The sequence below is a fragment of the Macaca nemestrina genome, chromosome 14 (assembly GCF_043159975.1).
Source record: "Macaca nemestrina isolate mMacNem1 chromosome 14, mMacNem.hap1, whole genome shotgun sequence".
Classification (NCBI taxonomy): Eukaryota; Metazoa; Chordata; class Mammalia; order Primates; family Cercopithecidae; genus Macaca; species Macaca nemestrina.
This window is the reverse complement of record NC_092138.1, coordinates 27,599,901-27,609,596: the sequence shown is the minus strand read 5'-3', so window position 1 is coordinate 27,609,596 and position 9,696 is coordinate 27,599,901. Positions and strand designations below refer to the sequence as shown.

Sequence of the window (9,696 nt, the reverse complement as noted above, 5' to 3'; positions counted from 1 at the left end):
TTGTGGTGAGCCAAGATCACACCACTGCACTCCAGCCTGGGCAATAAGAGTGAAACTCCGTCGAAGGAAAGAAAGAAAGAAAGAGAGAAAGAGAGAAAGAGAGAAAGAGAGAGAGAGAAAGAGAGAAAGAGAGAGAGAGAGAGAGAGAGAGAGAGAGAGAGGGAGGGAGGGAGGGAGGGAGGGAGGGAGGGAGGGAGGGAAGGAAGGAAGGAAGGAAAGGAAAGGAAGGAAAGGAAGGAAGGAAGGAAAATGGATATTCCTTTCCATTAAGGAAGATGGTTCAGAGAGATTAAATTGACTTGTCCAAAGTCACAAACCTAGCATATGATGCTGGAACTGAGACTCAGAGGCAGGCAGTGTTCTACACTGAAAAGAGCATAGGGAATGGCAAGATTCCAGAAGTTGGCTAACTTGTAGTGAGAGATACACATGCACTGTTGGTGTAAAATTGCTACAACGTCTCTAGTGAGCAGTTTTGCAATGTATTTTAAGTGACTATGCCCTTTGATCTAGCAAATCCACTTACATATTTCCTATTTTAACTCACAGATATTTCCAGACCTATGTGTGAGAATATTAATTTCAACATTGTTGAAATAACAATAGGTTGAGAGCTAGTTAATAAATTATATTGCATATACCCATTTAATAAAATACAATTATTAAAGAGTATGTTCTTTATGGACTGATAGGATCAGATCCAAACCATATTAATCAAATTAGCAAAGTACAGAACTGTGTGTGTATGTATTTTTTAAATCGTTTTCCTTTAAAAAGAAAATTTACACACACACACAAACACACACAGAGATAGATTTTCCATCTCTTCAAAGATTCAAAGAAACTAACAGTGATTGCCTCTGGGAAAAGGAACTAGGTGACTGAAGAACAGGCTAAGAGGAAGACTTATTTTTCACCATATATGCCTTTTTGTATCTTTTGAAAGATGTACCTTATATTACCTTTTTTTAAATAAAAGAGCATGAGATTTGCATTCAAAGAGAATTTATTATTATTATTATTATTGAGACGGTGTTTTGCTCTTTTTGCCCAGGCCGGAGTGCAATGGCGTGATCTCAGCTCACTGCAACCTCTGCCTCCCGAGTTCAAGGGATTCTCCTGCCTCAGCCTCCCAAGTAGCTGGGATTACAGGCATGTGCCACCACACCCGGCTAATTGACCATGGCCAAGTTATTTTCTAATTTAATGTGACCACGTTATAGAACATATGAAAAGAAACAAACTCTCATATGAAACCAACACTCAGACACAATTTAACTTGGGTATAATTCTTCCTGGTCTTTTAAAAAATCCTCATTTTTTTATTTCAAAGTAAACAATTTAATTTTAAAACATAGTACAGCATTCATTGGCCCCTGTAAAGTATAGTGATTTATTGATGAAGCTTTAGAATAATAAGTAGAGAAGTACTTACATATTTGCTTATTGTTCAATAAGTGCACCATATTTTCCTGCTCAGGTCCATGAATTCTCAATGCATCCTTTCTGGCTAATATCATATCCCACCCTGAGAAAAAAGAATCAACACTGTTACTACTTTAAATGCCATAGCTCTTGGGAATTTGTTTGTGTTGAAACAATACAGGTTATCTTGGCTATGCAGTTCCCTAGTGCTAATTATTTAATGCTGGTTACCTTATTACTCCTGACTGTGCATCATACAGTGACTTCCAATGACACTGTCAAAGATTGTTACCGTGCTTCATTGATGATAAAGACAAATGCAAGTCTTAACCAGAGTATGCAGGAAGATATGAACCCTAATTCATTTTCTAGTCATGTTAAATTTGCCATTTGAAATTTTATCACATAAAGGTGGAACAACACATTTTCCAACAGCGCCTTCTCTTGAGCTCTTTAAGCCATAATCACTGTTGACCACCCCGCTACCTTACACATACTGCCAGGAGAAAGAAGGATAAACCACGGGCCCATGGGCAAAGTCAGAGTGGCAGCCCCGTTCACACAAGAAATGTCTGTCCCTTCTTGGCACGACTTGAGGCTGGCCTGGGAGGACACGATGTGGCCACACGATCAGAGGTAAGATAGGACCATCAATTGATAGAGCCCGTTGGCATTGTGTAGCAAAAGTCTCCAAAGCCCTAGAAGGAGGCAGCCAGGTCACCCCTGGAGGACTGCCTGATAAAGGCACAAAGCCTGTAAAGGAGGGGGCACTGAGTCATGGGGCCCAGGGCAAGTTACCCGTTTGCAAAACTGTCCAAATTGATCTGGACTAGTCACAATGGCAGTATTAAAAAGAAGAGAAATGAGCATTGTTTTTAAGCCACTTTCTTATTTGTTCTCTGTTACAGTAGTGCGGAAATATTGTAATTAATATGCTCCCATATGTCGGATATTACCAACTTTTTTCATTGTCATACTCTGATTAAAAAAAAATGGTACTTTATTTTTGCTTTTAGTAAGGTTGAGCCTGTATTTATGTTTCTTGATCAATTGTGTTTCTTCTCTCAAGTGCCTATTAATGTTCTGTGCCCACTGTTTTCTACTAGGGACTTTTTGAGGCTGAGTTTTAAGAGATGTATATGATATCCCCTATAAGGTGACACTGTACGACACGCAATGAAGGAGGTAGCTGTGTGTCCGCAGTTGGTTCCTGCCGATGGGTTCATGGTCTCGCTGACTTCAAGAATGAAGCCGTGGACCTTCGCGATGAGTGTCACAGCTCTTAAAGGTGAGCGTTACAGCTCTTAAAAGATGGCACGGACCCAACACGTGAGCGGTAGCAAGGTTTATTGTGAAGAGCAAAAGAACAAAGTTTCCACAGCGTGGAAAGCAACCCCAGCAGGTTGCAGCTGCTGGCTGAAGTGGCCTGCTTTTATTCCCTTATTTGTCCCCTCCCATGTTCTGTTTCTGTCCTATCAGAATGCCCTTTTTTCAATCATCCCCATGATTGGCTACTTTTAGAATCCTGCTGACTGGTGCATTTTACAGAGCACTGATGGTTGCGTTTTACAGAGCACTGACTGGTGCATTTTGTAGAGCACTGATTGGTGCATTTTACGGAGTGCTGATTGGTGCATTTTACAAACCTCTTGTAAGACTGGAAAGTTCCTGATTGGTATGTTTTACAAGCCTCTTGTAAGATAGGAAATTCCCCAAGTCCCCAGTGGCCCCAGGAAGTCTAGCTGACCTCACCTCTGCCCTCCATGTCCTTGATGATGGAGATCCAGTTGGTCCTCTGTATCTATGAGTTCTGCAACTGGGGATTCAACCAACCACAGATTAAACCAACCACAGATTATTTGTTGTTCACTGACTTATTTTACTGAATTGATAGTGTACACTGGAGCATACCATAAAAAAACTAAAACTAACTCATATGAGCTCTTTCCCAGTAGTCCATTCATGAAATCCTACAGGTACCATCACACTTATTTGTGAAAATTTGAAATTTTTGTTCCTAAAATCAGGAACAAGACAAAGATGCTCATTTTCAGTGATGAAGATTCTAGGCAGTGCAAGGGGAAAAAATATTTGTAACAGGAAAAGAAGGAATAAAGCTATCTTTTTTTCTAATGACAGGAGAGAAATTTTAAAAGACCTAAGTAAATATGAGTTAGTTGTAGAGTTTTTTAATGGTATGCTCTAGTATACCTTATCAATTCGATAAAATAAGGTAGTAAAAAACTAATAACAACTCATGTAGAAAATCTGATGAAACCTATAAAAACCTTACGAGAACCAATGAGTTTACTGAGTTTGTGGGACACAAGATAAACGTACAAGTATTAACTGTATGTCTATAGACTAGCAATAAATAATCAGAAATTGAACATAAAAAAACAATATTATTTGCAATGGCCTAAAAAACATGAAATTATTAGGAACAAACCTAACAAAAGATAGGAAAACCTTATACACTGAAACCTACAAAACAGTGAGAGAAATTAAAGACCTAAGTAAATGGAGAGAGACACCTTGCTCATAAATCAGAAATTCAATACTGTTAAGATATCAATTCTCTCAAAATGATCTCTAGATTCAACGCAATCCAATCAAAATCCTAGCTTTCATTGTTGTAGAAATCAACAAGCTGATTCCAAAATTGATATGGAAATTCAAAAGTCAAGTATTCAAAACAACTTTGAAAAAGAAAACAACATTGGAGGACTAACACTATCAGATTTCGAGAATTATTATTAAAAACTCAAGTAATCAATATACCGAGGGTATTGGAATAACAGTAGATAAATTAATAGAACCGAACCAACAGTCCAGGCCAGGCGCAGTGGCTCATGCCTGTAATACCAGTACTATGGGAGGCCAAGGCAGGTGAATCCCTTGAGCCCAGAAGTTCGAGATCAGCCTGGGCAATATGGCAAAACCATGTCTCTACCAAAAGCTACAAGAATTAGCCAGACATGGTGGCACATGCCTGTGGTCCCAGCTACTCATGAAACTGAGGAAGTAGGATTGCTCAAGCAATGAGCGGAGGTTGCAGTGAGCTTAAATCATGCCACTGCACTCCAGCCTGGACAACTGATCAAGACACTGTCTAAAAAAAAAAAAAGAGTCCAGAAACAGATACACACTCCTATGAGCAACTAATTTTCAAATAAACTGCCAAAACAATTTAGTGGAGAAATGACAGTCTTTTCATCTGGAACAACTGGATATCCATATGTAAAAAAAATGAACTTCAATCCAAATTTTGCAACATATGTAAACTAACTCAAGGCCAGGCATGGTGACAGGTGCCTATATTCCCAGCTACTTGGGAGTCTGAGGCAGGAGGATGGCTTGAGCTCAGGAGTTTGAAGCTATCTTGCATTATGATCATGCCTGTGAATAGGCACTGCACTCCAGCCTGGGCAACATAGTAAGATCCCATCTCTAAGCAATAATAATAATTCAGATCATAGACCTAAATGTAGAAACCAAACTATAAAACTCTTAGAAGGAAACAGGGGAAAGTTTTTATGACCTTGGCTTTGCAAGATTTCTTAGATGTGATGTCAAAAGCACAATTCATAAAATAGATTGTTCAATTGTATTTCATCAAAATTAAATAAACTTCTGCTCATTGAAAGACACTATTAAGAAAAAAAAAAAAAAAAAACTACAGACTGGTAGAAAATAGTTTCAGAGCATATGTCTGTATCCAGAATATATAAAGTACTCTTAAAACTCAATAATTTAGAAAATAACACAATTTTTAAATGAGCAAAATTTTCAACAAAAAATTCACCAAAGAAGATACATAGATGACAAATAAGCACAATAAGAAGTACTCAACATCATTAGTCATTAGAAAAATGCAAATTTAAACCATAATGCAACATTACTACACACTCCCTAAAATGTCTAAAATGTAAAAGATAAACCAAGTGTTGACAAGGATGTAAAGGAACTGAAACTCTCATACAAGGTTGGTGGGAATGTAAAATGGTACATACAATCATTTTGGAAAACAATTTACCAGTTCCTTAAAAAGTTAAATATACACCCATCATAGGATACAGCTATTCTATTCCTAGGTATTTACTCAAGATAATTGAATGCATAATTCTGTGCAAAGATTTTTACATGGATGTTTATTTGTTAACCCATAAATGAAAATAACCCAAATATCTGTTAATAGATGAAGAGATAAGCAAGCTATTGTAAATTAATGCAATGGAATATTGCATGGATAATCTCAAATAATTATGCTCAGTAACAGAAGTCAGACCCTTCCACCCCCCAAAACAGAATATGCTGTTTCATTTCATATATCTACAATTCTAGGAAATGTGTACTAATTTAGAGTAACAAAAACTAGATCAGTGATCACTTTGGTTTGTGGCAGATGGAATGAGAAAAAATGTGGGGGAGCGGAGCTATTTTATTTTATTATATTTATTTATTTATTTATATTATTCATTTATTTTTGAGACAGAGTCTTGCTCTGTCGTGCAGGCTGGAGTGCAGTGGCACCATCTCGGCTCACTGCAACCTCTGTCTCCCGGGCTCAAGCAATTCTCCTGCCTCAGCCTCCTGAGTAACTAGGATTACAGGCACCTGCCACCACCCCCAGCTAGTTTTGTATTTTTAGTAGAGACAGGGTTTCATGTTCCAAAAAGCCTGTGCTGGGCCCTGTATGACTGCATGGTTGCATACCCATGATGACAATGATTAATCTTCATCATGGTTCTTGGAACTAAAGAGGAAAGTTTGGGGTAACATATCATACAGAGTATCTCTTGTTGATACTACTTCCTGGGAGTCGCCATAAGGCTCTTTTAATATAGAGCAAGCAAAAACCCAGACCCAAAAATCCTCTAGAAAATGTCCTCGCCTTTAAAATTCTAAATGACTCATTTGTCATCATTGTAGAGGGAGAAGAACAATTTCTCAGCTGATCATAACCCATACTTGTTGTGTGTTTAGAGCCAAAGTCTAGTCTTACAAAATCATTCCTCTCTGACTATATAAACCAGGGAAGGAGAATGCTGAGATTAATGAATTAATTACCATGTGTCTCCTGATGGAGATCAGAAAGTTAATTCTGTTTCTTTTTGTCTTTCTTATCAGAATGTGGAAATGTAAATCTGCTCTGTATAAGACTGGATTCAGTTTACAAAAATAAGCCTGAAACCTTTGGACTCAGGGGGCCCAGGTGGAGAGATTCTTTCTGTTCATTATCTGTCCTCCTGCCTCCAGCCTGTGCCATAGACTCCAAACGGATAAAAGCTCTGTATAGAGAGGTTGTATTACCATGGAGTACAATATATGTCAGATTTGGGTAGAAGTGAACACAGTGGAGGATAATAAAGAGAGAGCTGAGTTCTGTCTCAGTGAGCACAACAAAAGTCAGATGAACTCGTCCGAGGGCAAAAGTGGACCCCAAAGGCTTGTTCCTGCGGACTTTGCTGGTTGACTGCTCTTTGCATTAATCTGGAATCATGGCGCACCATTCCTCTTTTCATGTTGTGATATTCTCTTCATATTCTCTTCCTTGCTCCTCAATGCCAAATGTGTGAATTTTCAGAAACAAAATATTAGGAATTTAAAGTGAGAATACTGTAGCAACCTGTGAGATGCACAGAAAATCATAAACTGTTGAAAAACTGGGATTGGGATTGATTGCTGGAGGCATAAATTTTGTGTGTACATCCAAAAAATAATGCCATGCTCTGAGACTTAGAATATAGTCATGTTGTGTGAATTTATGAATTATATTGAGTAGAAAATATATATATAGTCATTTGACATTAAGAGACAATGAATACATAAGTGTTGACCAGCCTGGCCAACACAGTGAAACCCGTCTCTACCAAAAATACAAGAATTGGCCAGGCGTGGTGGTGGGTGCCTCTAAGCCCAGCTACTCGGGAGGTTGAGGTGGGAGAATCTCTTGAACCCAGAGGCAGAGGTTGCAGTGAGCCGAGATCACGCCACTGCACTCCAGCCTGGGCGACAGAGCAAGACTCCATCTCAAACAAACAAACAAACAAGCAAAAAACACATAAATAAATAGTCATAAAAGCAACAAAAAAGTGACAATAAAATGACACTGTTAACTGGAGCTATTTGGATATGTGTTGTTGTTGTTGTTTTCCATTTATTGTACTTCTCTCTCTCCCTTTAAAAAAAGATTCAAAAAAGAGAAAGGTTGAAAGATTATGGCCCTGCCAGACGTGGTGGCTCACACCTATAATCCCAGCAATTTTGGAGGCAGAGATGGTAGAATCACTTGAGCGCAGGAGTTCAAGATCAACCTGAGCAACATAGCAAAACCTCATCTCAGGCCATCTGCAGTGGCTCACGCCTGTAATCCCACCACTTTGGGAGGCCGAGGTGGGTGGATCACTTGAGGTCAAGAATTTGAGACCAGCCTGCTCAACATGACAAAGCCCCATCTCTACTAAAAATACAAAAATTAGCCAGGTGTAGTGGCAGGCGCCTATAATCCCAGCTACTTGAAGGCTGAGGCAGGAGGATCCCTTGAACCCTGGAGACAGAGGTTTCAGTGAGTCGAGATCACGCCACTGCACTCCAACTTGGACGACAGAGCGACATTCCATCTCCAAACACAAAAAAACAAAAGCATGACAACAATAAGCTTTTGGTCTTTTCAGGAATAAGCCATAAAAATTGATCATTCAAATGAAGGTTTTGGGTTTTTCTTTTTGAAGGAAATCTATTAAAGCTCTCTAAACATGAGAAAAATGCTCAATAGAAAACGGAAGTGGCAGGGCACAGTGACTCTGTAATCCCAGCACTTTGTGAGGCTGAGGCCGGCAGATTACTTGAGGCCAGGAATTCAAGACCAGCCTGGCCAACATGGTGAAACCCCATCTCTACTAAAAATACAATAATTAGCCAGGCATGGTGGCACATGCCCATAATCCCAGCTACTCAGGAGGCTGAGGCAGGAAAATCATTTGAACCCTGATGGCAGGGGTTGCAGTGAGCCGAGATGGCACCATTGCACTCCAGCCTGGGTGACAGAGCGAGACTCCCGTCTCAAGAAAAGAAAAAGAAAAAAAAAAAAAAAAAAAAAGGAAGGGAAAAACAAAGGAAGAAAGAGAGAGAGAAAGAAAATGGAAGTATTGATAGACAAAGTAGCATCTCTGACTGAAAAGAATATTAAGTAACTTAGAGAAGAAAGTGGCTGCTTTAAAAAAATTTTTTTTTGTTTTGACTCGTATGTTGGGTGTGTTGGCTCATGCCTGTAATCCCAGAGCTTTGGGAGGCCGAGGCAGGAGAATCACTTGAGCACAGGAGTTCAAGACCAGCCTGGGCAACATAGTGAGATCCCCTATCTACAAAAAAAAGAAAAAAAAAAATAGCCAGACATGGTGGCACACGCCTGTAGTCCCAGCTATCAGGATGCTGAGGTGGGAAGATCTTGAGCACAGGAGGCTGAGGCTGAAGTGAGCTGTGATTGTGCCACTGCACTCCAGCCTGGGTGGCAGAGCAAGAAAAAAAAAAAGGAAATCTGTAAAAGTGAACAGATGTTATCAATATGTGAATTAATTGTAGGAAATGTTGACTGGTTTTTTCTTACCAGTTGGCTCTTAGGCAATTTTAAACAATGAAAATGTTGTGGTCGGGCACAGTGGCTCATGCCTGTAATCCCAGCACTTTGGGAGGCTAAGACGGGTGGATCACTTGAGGTCAGGAGTTCGAGACCAGCCTGGCCAATATGGTGAAACCCCGTCTCTACTAAAAATACAAAAAAAAAAAAAAAAAGTTGTTGGGCATGGTGGCAGGCACCTGTAGTCCCAGCTCGGGAGGCTGAGGCAGGAGAATTGCTTGAACCCAGGAGGCGGAGGTTTCGGTGAGCTGAGATTGCGACACTGCACTCCAACCTGGGTGACAGAGCAAGACTTTGTCTCAAAAAGAAAGAAGGAAAGAAGGAAAGAAGGAAAGAGAGAAAGAGAGAAAGAGAGAGAAAGAAAGAAAGAAAGAGAGAGAGAGAGAGAGAAAGAAAGAAAGAAAGAAAGAAAGAAAGAAAGAAAGAAAGAAAGAAAGAAAGAAAGAAAGAAAGAAAGAGAAAGAAAGAAAGAGAGAGAAGGAAGGGAAGGAAGGAAGGGAGGGAGGGAGGGAGGGAAGGAAGGAAGGAAGGAAGGAAGGAAGGAAGGAAGGAAGGAAGGAAGAGAGAGAGAGAGAAAGAAAGAGAAAGAAAGAAAGAAAGAGAAAGAAAGAAAGAAAGAAAGAAAGAAAGAA

General features: G+C 39.6%; 1 long non-coding RNA gene across 1 annotated transcript; it reads left to right on the top strand.

Moving 5' to 3' along the window:
* The first annotated feature begins 213 nt into the window (after positions 1-213).
* Positions 214-8,238, top strand: LOC139358114 (uncharacterized). The gene is made up of 3 exons (XR_011612464.1): positions 214-2,061; positions 2,532-2,713; positions 6,556-8,238. It is a non-coding gene; the product is annotated as an uncharacterized lncRNA (long non-coding RNA).
* Positions 8,239-9,696: the final 1,458 nt, after the last annotated feature.